Below are 13,698 nucleotides of genomic sequence, written 5' to 3'. Positions count from 1 at the left end.
AGCCAAGTATTTAAGGACTCGCTTTGTTGCGGACAAAACTAGGCATGGTAGGCAATTTCTCTAACAATTATTGATTGGGTATAACTTGATAATTCAAAACTGATATTTATAAAGTAAGATTGCTATCATTATAATTTAGCAGATAAGAATTTTGTAAGTCTACTTTAAGATTTGCACTCCTAAACCTTCTTTTAAAATTGTCTGAAGTGTCATCTCTTCATTGCTCTTTAATATTACTTATATAAAGATATTTCTAGATATAAATCAGCCCATTCCAATAATTTCACAGAGTTTAAAATATTTCACATTGTATTGACATTTGCTATGAATAAGTGCACACACTATTCATCGACAGTAGCAGCCATTTCTGGCTGACCGGGACTTCAGAGTCTTTTGATCGGATTAATACAGTAGACAGACTATTTTTAGTAGGAAATTATCTCCGTTTATCAAAAATTTCAATTTTGTTTCCCTTTCTGATAGGGTGAATCTTTTTAATAGTGGAGGATGTATTATAACTTTAGTTACCATTTAATAGAAGATCTAGCTTTTAGATGTAGTTACATATATTGTGGTGTAGAATAAGTTAAAAATTATTTTAGTATGTTCTTCACCTAATCTTGCCTCCATAATTGTTTTAAAAGTTTAAGGTATTCGTTTGTGAACTAAAAATTAGTTTTATTTGTGGTCAACATTTTCTTCTTTTATAGACATGAAAGTGACCGCTCTTAGCAATAGCTGTCATCCTGCATGCTGAGTAATTTTGAATATTTCTACTTACTAATTCCACTTGATCATCTCCTGACAAAAGGGATATTACACTGAATTGACAGGGCTGACATATATCCATGGACGCCTGACAGATGATGACAAATGGTGCTATTTTATGCTTGAATTGTTGATGGGAAAATGTTGCCAAAAGTTAGATGTCATGTTCCCTTATTCTTGTAATGAGTAGTTTACAAGAATTGAGTAGCTTAAAAATGCAAACACGCAAGTTTCTCAATTCTGTCAAGTTGAATTTACATATTCAAACTTCAAATATCAAGATCATACTGTGTATACTATAAAATAAAATCACTACTCACCATCAATAGATAGATAGATAGATAAATAGATTGATAGATCTAGCTAGATAGATAGATAGATAGTCAAATGTCAATGCATTTTGAATATAAGAAAGAGAAAATTAATTTGAATTTGAGTTACATTTTTAGGAATTCGTTGAACTCTGAACACTGTGTGATTTGATGTGGATACCGCGTCATGCCCAGCAATGCGCTCGCCATGCTGCTATACCTGCTCAGGAAATTAGTGCACGCACACTGATGAAGGTCTTTTGGCCGAAACATCTGTGTTTCTGCTCGTCCTACAAGTTTTTCCACAATAAAAATCACTGTTCACCTTGATCCTGAGTGCCAACGTTTCTGAATTTAAATGGTTACCTCTAGGCAGGCTTCTCCATTATGTTTTGCAAAGATCATGTCTCATGTTATAGCTCAGCCATTTTGGCATGAGTTTGGACAGTAAGAAAACATTACAGCTTCTTACAGCTTAGCAAAAGTGATGGGTAGACAAGCCCATAAAAAAGTGATGGAACAATACAGATAGTGTGTGACAACATAGCAATTTAAAATGGTCTTCATTTGTTTTCCCATACCCCTATCTGTATATCCACTAACATAGTGAACAATTTGTGGTCTTTTTTATTGGAACTTATAAATAACTACAAAGCTTCCCTCACAGAATTAATCAATTTTTCTGATGACCAAGACATCTTGTTTAAGGAATTGCAGTTGATTAGTATGTCCTTGACCATTTAAGTCATTTGATGGTAGCTGCTTTGGGTTCAGAATATGTTCCAAGATGTCTACAGTCATCCATGAATTAATGCTTCTGCTCCTATGATTTAGCAAGAGCAAGTCAGGTTCTTGGTTGCCCTCAGTGCCTTTCTCTTTTCCAAGATGCACAATTCTCAGTCAGAGCTATGTAGTGAATTGAACCATTGACAATGTAGATAGTTCAAGTGAAACCATCTCTCACCTTTGTTGACATGACTTGTGACTCCTTGGATTCCCCAGAAACAGTAACAAATATATAACAAAAATGCAATAAAAATGTTAATAAACATGAAAAAAATGCTATTTTTTAGAACACAGCACCTTTAATTGCAAATACTTTAAAAAAACCTACACATATTAGATATGAAAAAAAATTCTCTGGTGGCAATGGTGAGACCGAGTGGTCATGTGACTGCAAGTATGCAACATACATAATCCCGATTACGTTCTCATTAGATGTGTGTGGCTTCATTTAATTCACTGGTACTGAGCAAAGCCATGCATATCTGATCAGAATTTCGGCTAATAGTGAGCCTGTTTCACATCTAGATGTGAAAAAGGCTCACTATTAGCCAAAACGTGTAATTTACGCCGGTATAGTTATGTTGAATAAATTCTAAAAAATTCCAGAAGATTTGGAGTGCCGGTCCTTTGTTCAAATTATATTGTGGATGCCTTTCTCGGACACGTGCACCTTGGATTGTGTGCCACCTGGAACATTTGTTTCTGCGTATTCTTTTAATATGGTGCACTCATCCTGTCGCCTTTGCAGAAAAGCACCCACAAGGTATGATGTTTCAATCCTCATGTGTCATGATTGGGACAATGTTCTTGGGGTTGTGCTCATCCTTCTTCTTTCTCCAAATACAATGAGTGGAGATAATATCAAAAGTTCTATTTTGGTCTCATCTGACCACATGACCTTCTCCTATGTCTCCTTGAGATCATCCAGATGGTCATTGATGAAATCCAAATAGGCCTGGATATCTGATGGTGTGAGCAATGGGACCTTGTGTTCCCTGCTGGATTTTAATCCATGATGACGTAGTGTTTTACTAACAGTAATCTTTGGAACTGTGGTCCTAGCTCTCTTCAGGTCATTGTCCAGGTCCTCCCATGAAGTTCTGGGCTGATTCCTGACCTTTATCAGAATCATCCTTACCTAAGGATGCGAGATCTTGCATGCATCCCCAGACCTAGTAAGACTGACCGTCATCTTGTGTGTTTCTTCCACTTTCTAATATTTGCCCCAGCAGTTGTTGCTTTCTCATCAAGTTACTTACATATTGTCCTGTAGCCCATCCTAGCCTTGTGCAAATCTATAATTTTTTCCCTGGTGTCCTTAGATATCGCCTTGATCTTGGCTATAGTGGAGACGTTGGAATGTGATTGATTGAGTGGAAAAATGTCTTTTATACTGGTAACAAGGTTAAACTGGTTCAATTAATACAAGTAATAAGTGTAGGAGAGCTTCTTAAAGAAAAAATACAAGTCTGTGAGAGCCAGAATTCTTGCTGGTTAGTAGGTGATCAAATACTTATTTTATGCAACAAAATGCAAAATAATATCACACAGTGGGATTTTTCTGGATTTTTTTTAATCTTTCTGTAATAGTTGAAGTGTAGGTATGATAAAAGTTACAGACCTCTCCATTCATTATAAATGGGAAAACTTGCAAAATCAGCAGTGTATCAAATACTTAATTTCCCCACTGAATAAGTAATGTAGTGTGGGGCAGTAGTCATGGGCAAGGTACTTGTCTTCCTTAACCACGCTACATGACAATCGGCGTCCTGGCTAAGTGTGTATGTTGTGATTGTTATTTCAGTGATACGCCTCGACAGCCCGCATGTTGCAGTTGAAGATGGCCTTCCAGGACCTTATAGTAGAGAGGTAAGCGATGGAAACCAAAGTAAAAAAATGAACTTTTTTTTATTAAATAACAACTTAATATGAATAGTATACATCAGATAGAAGGCACAATACTTCAGAAATGCTTTAATTGCAGCATACAGCTGTGAGGACATTCAAGATATAAACAAAGACATATTGCTTTCCTTACACTTCACAAACGTCCAGCAAACCATTATAAGAAGCTCTATCTTCCCCTGTGAGGCCCACTTGGGTTGAGATGTAATGCTACGAATCCTCATAGCTACTCTCAGTTTCCAGCTGTACTGTAAGGCCTTCGGTGAAGATGGTATGTTGGTGCCACTTCTGACTGCTACTGACAAAGTCCGTTCTTGGAGGGTCACAGACTCCTGGCTGTAATCCACCCTCAACTTCCCATAGGAGAACTCTTGTCCAAAAATGGCGACCATGTTGCTTATCGCTACCTTGTAGACTATTGGGGGAGAGAAAAAAGACCAAGTAAATTAGACCTCTTACAAAAAAGTTTTGCATGTACCCCAAGTCAATATAGAGAAAAACCCAGAGAAATAAGGGGTTCTACCATGCTAGTAACATATTGAGATGAAACCACTGTTTGTGAAAAGGGTTTACTTTTATTAGTACAAAAGTTCACAATTGATTCAAACGTGGCAGTAAAATTAGTATCAGAAAAGTACAATATTTAACCAGAAATGGAGGCAGAATGGGGAGAAAGGATACCCACATGAAAGAGAGAGAGACTCCCCAACATAAATATGTTTAAAGGTCACAATGGGAAATATATGTAGTAAGGAAGAGGGAGGAGAATTAGTCCCACTGTTTAGTAACAACCAATTGGACCAGAAAACAAAATGATACCTGTATACTAGACAGTATGTATATGCATTATATGCAGGTCAACCACAGGGCCACCAATAGTAAATAATTGCAATACAAGAAAACAGTCATATATAAATCAGCAGCATTGGTGGTGAAGTGGAACCTGGAGACCTACCTGCCAGCTAGCATACACGAGGAAAGGAGGGGGAGTCTGTCAATCAAGCATGTGGGCAGGGTCCCGACACGTGTTTCGGCCAGTGGCCAGTGCAGTATGAAATGGGTAGATATCTAAAGCCGCAGAGAGGAGGAAACCGCTAATTAGTTAGCGCTGTGTCCGGAGACAGCTGAGCGCATAGTACATACCAGAAACTGGCACTCGATATGACTTCCAGGTTTGGGAGAAAACTCCCAGGTGACGTCATACCCAGAACTCATAGCTCCGAGGTCGGGACGGGATGCATGCGTGTCAGAGCTCCATAACAGCGCTGAAGCAGCTGCAGCCATATTACTTCCTGGTGCCAGTGATGGCAAGAAAAGAGGAGAACAGAATCACAAGGCAGGCAAAAAGGCCAGACCCCGGGAATAGCGCCAAAGAAGGGGAGGGAATATAGAAAACCAAGTTGTCAAATAGACTAAAAAATTACAACAAATTTGCAAAAAATAATGGTATTGACATTAGTCATAATACACTGTATATAGTCAATGACACATTTTGAAAAACATTCCCATGGCTTGATTAGTAGAGTCCGGCGTATGCAATTTGTGTGCCAGTCTCAACTACACATATATCCACCAAGGTAAAAGATGAGCGTAAAATCTAAAAAAAGTAAAAAAGTAAAAATGGAGAATATTAGATACACTGCTAAAAAATATATATACAAAAAAGACGGTGGAGGCCGGCGCCATGAACTGCAATACAAGACAATTGGTTCAAAAAACATGACAATGGATTCATGAAATAGCCCAAAAATCCCCGACACAGAACAAAGAGGCAAAATTTGCGAAGTGCAAAAAAGGGAGACATTGTTTCATAAGGATATGCAGTCATATGAAAAAGTTTGGGCACCGGTATTAATGTTAACCTTTTTTCTTTATAACAATTTGGGTTTTTGCAACAGCTATTTCAGTTTCATATATCTAATACCAGATGGACTCAGTAATATTTCTGGATTGAAATGAGGTTTATTGTACTAACAGAAAATGTGCAATCTGCATTTAAACAAAATTTGACAGGTGCAAAAGTATGGGCACCTCAACATAAAAGTGACATTAATATTTTGTAGATCCTCCTTTTGCAAAAATAACAGCCTCTAATCGCTTCCTGTAGCTTTTAATGAGTTCCTGGATCATGGATGAAGGTATATTTGACCATTCCTGTTTACAAAACAATTCCAGTTCAGTTAAGTTTGATGGTCGCCGAGCATGGACAGCACGCTTCAAATCATCCCACAGATGTTCAATGATATTCAGGTCTGGGGACTGGGATGGCCATTCCAGAACATTGTAATTGTTCCTCTGCATGAATGCCTGAGTAGATTTGGAGCGGTGTTTTGGATCATTGTCTTGCTGAAATATCCATCCTCTGCGTAACTTCAACTTCATCACTGAATCTTGCACAGTATTGTCAAGAATCTGCTGATACTGAGTTGAATCCATGCGACCCTCAATTTTAACAAGATTCCCGGTGCCGGCATTGGCCACACAGCCCCAAAGCATGATGGAACCTCCACCAAATTTTACTGTGGGTAGCAAATGCTTTTCTTGGAATGCCGTGTTTTTTTACCTCCATGCATAACGCCTTTTTGTATGACCAAACAACTCAATCTTTGTTTCATCCGTCCACAGGATCTTCTTCCAAAATGTAACTGGCTTGTCCAAATGTGCTTTTGCATACCTCAGGCGACTCTGTTTGTGGCGTGCTTGCAAAAACAGCTTCTTTCACATCTCTCTCCCATACAGCTTCTCCTTGTGCAAAGTGTGCTGTATTGTTGACCAATGCACATTGACACCATCTGCAGCAAGATGATGCTGCCGGTCTTTGGAGGTGGTCTGTGGATTGTCCTTGACTGTTCTCACCATTCTTCTTCTCTGCCTTTATGATATTTTTCTTGGCCTGCTACTTCTGGGCTTAACAAGAATTGTACCTGTGTTCTTCCATTTCCTTACTATGTTCCTCACAGTGGAAACTGACAGTTTAAATCTCTGAGACAACTTTTTGTATCCTTCTCCTGAACAACTATGTTGAATAAACTTTGTTTTCAGATCATTTGAGAGTTGTTTTGAGGATCCCATGATGCCACACTTCATAGGAGATTCAAATAGGAGAACAACTTGCGAGTGGCCACCTTAAATACCTTTTCTCATGATTGGATACATCTGCCTATGAAGTTAAAAGCTCAATGAGGTTAGAAAACCAATTTAGTGCTTCAGTAAGTCAGTTAAAAGTAGTTAGGAGTATTCAAATCAAGAAATTGATAACGGTGCCCATACGTTTGCACCTGTCAAATTTTGTTTAAATGCAGATTGCACATTTTTTGTTAGTACAATAAACCTCATTTCAATCCAGAAATATTACTCAGTCCATCAGTTATTAGATATATGAAACTAAAATAGCTGTTGCAAAAACCAAAATTGTTATAAAAAAAAGGTTAACATTAATAGGGGTGCCCAAACTTTTTCATATGACTGTATATATCAATATTTCTGATACTAATTTTACTGCCACATTTGTATCAATTGTGCACTTTTGCACTAATAAAAGTAAACCCTTTACACAAACAGTGGTTTGATCTCAATATGTTACTAGCATGGTAGAACATATAATCTTATGGATCAAAACGTCCAGGGAATATTACAGGTTATACAAAAAATCGCCAAATATTCCCAATATAAACATTTATTTATTATATTAAAAATTCCACACCACAGTGTAAATAAACAAGTGATCTCTAGATCATGTACATATAAAATGTTCCAGAAGACAATAAAATGTAAAAAGTTGACAAGGTTCACAGACCATTTAGAGCACAGGACTTAACTTAGGCTGGAAATATATCTTTGTTCAGCACCAGAAATTTATTGGAGCATATCAGTCCATAAGGTCCAGGCATATATATGCTGTTGCTCTTTCTGAAGTCCTTTTAAATGAACCGTCCACTTAGATGTCATACAGATATTCTTTCTCAATTCCTCCGCCTCAACGCGTTTCCCCACACGGCAAGTGTGGTTCATCAGGAGGCAAAAATGAAGGTTAGGTGTGCAGGTCCATGGCATCAGAAAGACAGGATCAGCAATGGTACAGGCAATGCTGTGTAGATGACCACCACTGTCCAAGCGATCACTTGGACAGTGGTGGTCATCTACACAGCATTGCCTGTACCATTGCTGATCCTGTCTTTCTGATGCCATGGACCTGCACACCTAACCTTCATTTTTGCCTCCTGATGAACCACACTTGCCGTGTGGGGAAACGCGTCGAGGCGGAGGAATTGAGAAAGAATATCTGTATGACATCTAAGTGGACGGTTCATTTAAAAGGACTTCAGAAAGAGCAACAGCATATATATGCCTGGACCTTATGGACTGATATGCTCCAATAAATTTCTGGTGCTGAACAAAGATATATTTCCAGCCTAAGTTAAGTCCTGTGCTCTAAATGGTCTGTGAACCTTGTCAACTTTTTACATTTTATTGTCTTCTGGAACATTTTATATGTACATGATCTAGAGATCACTTGTTTATTTACACTGTGGTGTGGAATTTTTAATATAATAAATAAATGTTTATATTGGGAATATTTGGCGATTTTTTGTATAGCATGGTAGAACCCCTTATTTCTCTGGGCTTTTCTCTTGTAGACTATTGTTTGCTAAAATCCTGTTCCTTCCAAATAAATCTGGTCCATTTCCTTTCAGTGGGCCTTCTACTTCCATTTTAATGTTCTCATTGGCCTAAAAACAAGACATCGTTCTTTCTTTCAGCCTCCTCTAGGCTTCCTGCCAGATATTAACTTCCCACTATATTTTTCTGTTCCTTAATACAAACTGTCTGATGTGTGGCTCCCTCTCTTCTTAATACAAGAACAACGATTTACATGCAGGTTTGCAAATCATTAAACCTTAGGTCTATCTCATCTTAATGGTAAGCCCTATCTGAGTCATTACCAGGAAGCTACTCCATTTATACCAATGTAGCTCCTCTCATCCTGAGCTACTCTCAACTATTAACCCTATATGTGTCTGACCTTGTACATGTGTACCGCCCCGCGGCCTCGGCTGCGGCCGCCGAGCCATTCGGATCCGTGCTCGTGTACTGCGGGTGGTGGCTCGAGCCTCTCATGGACCCGGGGGTCACATCACTCTGCAAGGGGGGTGGCGCTACGCGAGGGGAATGCGGGTGTTTGGTTTGGGAATGATAGTTCGTGACGCCACCCACGGGTTGTGGTGATGGTTGACACCACCGCTGCGGTGGAGGTACGCGGACTCCCGGGAGCGGTGTAGTGGCGCAGCTAGGTGTTGACCCCTCCGTGGGTAGGCGATGTTGGTCCCGGGGTCCGGTTGGCGAGGGCTAGGGTGGAGGGTTGCGGTGCAGCGTGGTGCGGTGCCTGATGGCACTGGTGTACTCACTCTGACACGAGACACTGGAGTCGCTGGTAAACCAAATGGAGTGATGAACGGGGCCCGCAGCCGGCTGCAGCTATTCCAGTTAGGTTGGCAATGTCTGCCTTTCTCCTGCACCTCTGTGTGAATCTTGACTCCTGTGCCTAGGCACCAGTAGTCAGCTCCCCGGCATATAGGTGTCGGAGGAGCCCGTTTGCCCACAGACGCTGGCCCTTTGGATCTCTTGCCTTTGGCGGTGGCACTTATCCGGAATGGTTGGGCTGTTGCCTTCAATCGGGACTTAGATGGGAATGAACCCCTGAGGTCCAGACCGCAATCAGTTGATTTGACTATGGTGGTGGCTTATAGCCTATTTCGGGGTCTGAGTACCCTGCCTGGTGCTCCGGTATCCAGTTGGCCCCCCGGTTCGGTTCCGGCGGGCCACTCTGCTTACGGTTCCACCGGTCGTATTCCCGGTCTCCTGCAGGCAGCGACTACCGTCTGCCTCCTTGCCAATGGTGACTGGGCTCCAACCCAGCCACCAGAGTAGTCTGTGGAAGGCCTGAGCACAGGTCTGCTCCTGGACACAACCTCCCTCCTTCACTGTCAGAACTCTTCTCTCTACTCCCTTGAACTTGACTTCTTAGGTTCCCGCCTCCAGGCCTGTGAACTCCTCGGTGGGTAGAGCCAAACGCCTGGCTCCACCCCCCCTGGTGTGGACATCAAACCTGGAGGGTGGTGACAAGGTTTTCTATGTTTGACTGGTGTTACCTAACTGGAAGGGGTGTGATGTTGTATGTGTGACTACCTGGGACGACCTGGATAGTCCAGGGTGTCAGATTCCCCCTTGGTTTAATGCAGACCGTCCGCGGGCTGCCCGTCCATCATCGGTTTTATTTTTCTGTAAAAGTAAACAAACAATCAACATTTTTGTAAACAGTATGCATTTCTTTGTCAAATCTTCCCTTACGGGAGGCACATTCTTGAACCTTTACAAACGGGAATATTTTTATTAATAACAAGGGAACGGGTCCATGTCCTTCCGCTTTCCCACCCAAGCAACCTGCACCTTGATGCTGCCCCTAAGAAATGGGCAGCAGCCCTTTTCCCCAGTCCGGAAACAGAAACCTGGCCAGGCTACACAAGCGTGAACGGGTATGGTACTTCGCACCCGGCAGTCACTCAGAGGCCCCACGTCCAAGGGGGCCCCTGACCCGGAGGATGGTCACCAGTTCTGATGGTGACCGGACCCAAGCCTGCTCCTCCAACCAGCCTCTCCGGAGACCAGCAGTTGCAAGAAGGGCAATTGGGGCAGTATTTACAAACCCAAAAGTTATTGGGTGGCCTGCAAGTTCTCGGCCATTTTCATGATTACTCATGCAGGGGTTAGGGGGTGCGAAACGGGGACAACATCAGTCCCAACAGGGACGAGCACTTCACTAACCAACGGGCTACGACAAAACACTGTTGGTCCCAACGGGGACTGTCCTTTTGCAACGGGAATCCGCTGCCTTTCTCTTCATCCTCCACTCCGTACTCTTCCTCCCATAGTGAGAGGGGGGTGGGGAGTTTCAGACATGCAGCTGAGCACCCATGTACGCCCTCCTTACACTCAAGGCCCGCACGGGCATCTGAGACTCATGGGTCCCGCTATGAGTGGGTCTCATCTCCATCTTAACCGGGGCCAACGCCCACTCAGCGGCAGGCGAGTCGCTACCAGCTGTCGCACGGGGAGTCGCCACCGGCACTTCCGGGTCGGCCGCTTCTTCATCCTCTGCGGACACTGCCATGCCCTCTTCTGGGCCAACGATCTTAGGGGCATCTGGATCCTCTCGGGCCAGGACCGCAGCCTCCGCTGCCGGTGGAGATGGCAGCAGGCCGGGCAGGGGAGCTAAAGCAGCCGGCACAGGCAACGGGGAAGACCATATAGGGGCCGGGGGCAGACCGGGTCCCTCAGCCGCAGCGGCCGGTCCCTCGGGGACATAGGGGCATGGGTCACCTTACCGCTCCACAAGAATGGTCTCCACCTCGTACAAACGCGCGACCATGACCATCTCCTCCACCTCGGCTGTCCATTGATCCATCAGGAAGCGCATTTTAGCTCGGTTGCGGCGACACAGCAGCATCGTCTGGACCTTCAGCTACGCCGATGTTCCGGGCGTGGGCTCCGGGAATTCGGGCCTCTCAGACGGTGCAGACATGCTGTATGCTCGGGTTCCAGGAACAAGACGTGTGCAGAGTCCTGGCATCCCTGCTTCTTATCCCCGTGGTCACATGGGGCAAAAGAGAGCTTCACCTGTCCCCCCTTGGTCTTTCCACAGCACTTCTCGCTTTTGAGACAGGGCTTTGCTTTTGTGCCTTCACTGCTCGGGGAGGACGACTCGAGCGGGAAACTTTCGCGCCCAAGAAGGCGGATCTTCAGATTTTTCAGCGGGACGCCGCTGACGGGGACTACAAGGCGCACTTCTACTGGTAAGTAGACTGGTTCAATCCTGTTTGTGATGCCTGAAGAGTCGATGTGTACCACCCCGCGGCCTCGGCTGTGGCCGCCGAGCCGCTCGGATCCATGCTCGTGTACTGCGGGTGGTGGCCCGAGCCTCTCATGCACACGGGGGTCACGTCGCTCTGCAAGGGGGTTGGCACTACGCGCGGGTGAATGCGGGTGTTCGGTTTGGGAATGATAGTTCGTGACGCCACTCACGGGTTGTTGTGATGGTGGAGACCACCGCTGCGGTGGAGGTATGGTGACTCCCAGGAGTGGTGTAGTGGCGCAGCTAGGTGTTGACCACTCTGTGGGTAGGGGATGTTGGTACTGGGGCCCGGTTGGCGAGGGCCGGGGTGCAGGGTGGAGGGTTGCTGTGCAGTGCGGCGCGGTGCGGTGCCTGATGGCCCTGGTGTACTCACTCTGACAAAAGACACTAGAGTCACTGGTAAACCAAACGGAGTGATGAATGGGGCCCGCAGCCGGCTGCAGCTATTCCAGTTAGGTTGGCAATGTCCGCCTTTCTCCTGCACCTGTGTGTGAATCTTGACTCCTGTGCCTAGGCACCAGTAGTCAGCTCCCCAGCGTATAGGTGTCAGAGGAGACCGTTTACCCACAGACGCTGGCCCTTTGGATCTCTTGCCTTTGGCGGTGGCACTTATCCGGAATGGTTGGGCTGTTGCCTTCAATCGGGACTTAGGTGGGAATGAACCCCTGAGGTCCAGACCGCAATCAGTTGATTTGACTATGGTGGTGGCTTATAGCCTAGTTCGGGGTCTGAGTACCCTGTCTGGTGCTCCGGTACCAAGTTGGCTCCCAGTTCGGTGCCGGCGGGCCACTTCCCTGCCCTGGTCCCTTACAGTTCCACCGGTCGTATTCCCGGTTTCCTGCAGGTGGCCACTACCGTCTGCCTCCTTGCCAATGGTGACTGGCCTCCAACCCAGCCACCGGAGTAGTCTGTGGCAGGCCTGAGCACAGGTCTGCTCCTGGACACAACCTCCCTCCTTCACTGTCAGAACTCTTCTCTCTACTCCCTTGAACTTGACTTCTTAGGTTCCCGCCTCCAGGCCTGTGAACTCCTCAGTGGGTGGAGCCAACCACCTGGCTCCACCCCCCCTGGTGTGGACATCAAACCTGGAGGGTGGTGACAAGGTTTTCTATGTTTGACTGGTGTTACCTAACTGGAAGGGGTGTGATGTTGTGTGTGTAACTACCTGGGACGACCTGGATAGTCCAGGGCGTCACACATGCAAATTACCAACTAGATAAAATTCCATTAAAACAGCGCAATAAATTGTATAAGATCACATTTTCTTCATGGCGATATGAGCAGCACTTTCTCTTCCATAGATATGCAAAGCATCTGCATTGTACTAACCTGTATGTGAATTTAGTATTTACTGTGTGATTTAATGTGTTGGATGACAAAGCTACAAAGTGAAATGGTCTTCATGTTTAATAACTGGCTGTAAGGCTGTGGGCTGCCTACTAATCTGATGTATCTTAAGTCTGAATCTATTCCCATTAGCTTTACCACATGCCATATATTTTATAAACTGTTACTGTTAGGGCAGGCATTTTTCATTCATCTATAAATTGTTAAAGACTAGTAGATAATATTTCTAAGAGCTGTCTTTTTTCCCTATGACATTGTGCTCAGTGCAATTATGTGTCGCTAAGCATGATTCATAAAAAAAAGCTTAAGGGACTCCCACAGGATCGGAAGGGTTCTTTTGAATTCATTGATCATATGTTATAGAAATGAACCCTTCAAACTGTGTTATTTCCTACATGGGTTTAATTGCAAAAAGCATGAATAATAAATGTTCACTGAAAATGAATCATTGTGTATTCCAACAGCAGTACTAGGCACAGTATAAAGCAAAAAATATGATAAATTAGTATATTTAACCCAGAGTATATCTCTAAATTAATGTGGTTTGTGTTATTTGTTGCTGGATGACTACATTAATAGATGATTTGAACAATGTTTTCTTAGAATGAACCTCTGGTGATTAGTTTATCAAATACAGTAACACTCAGCTATTAACTGTAATTAATGGGGTAA

Source organism: Anomaloglossus baeobatrachus, chromosome 6 (assembly GCF_048569485.1).
Source record: "Anomaloglossus baeobatrachus isolate aAnoBae1 chromosome 6, aAnoBae1.hap1, whole genome shotgun sequence".
NCBI lineage: Eukaryota > Metazoa > Chordata > Amphibia > Anura > Aromobatidae > Anomaloglossus > Anomaloglossus baeobatrachus.
This window is presented reverse-complemented; position numbering follows the sequence as displayed.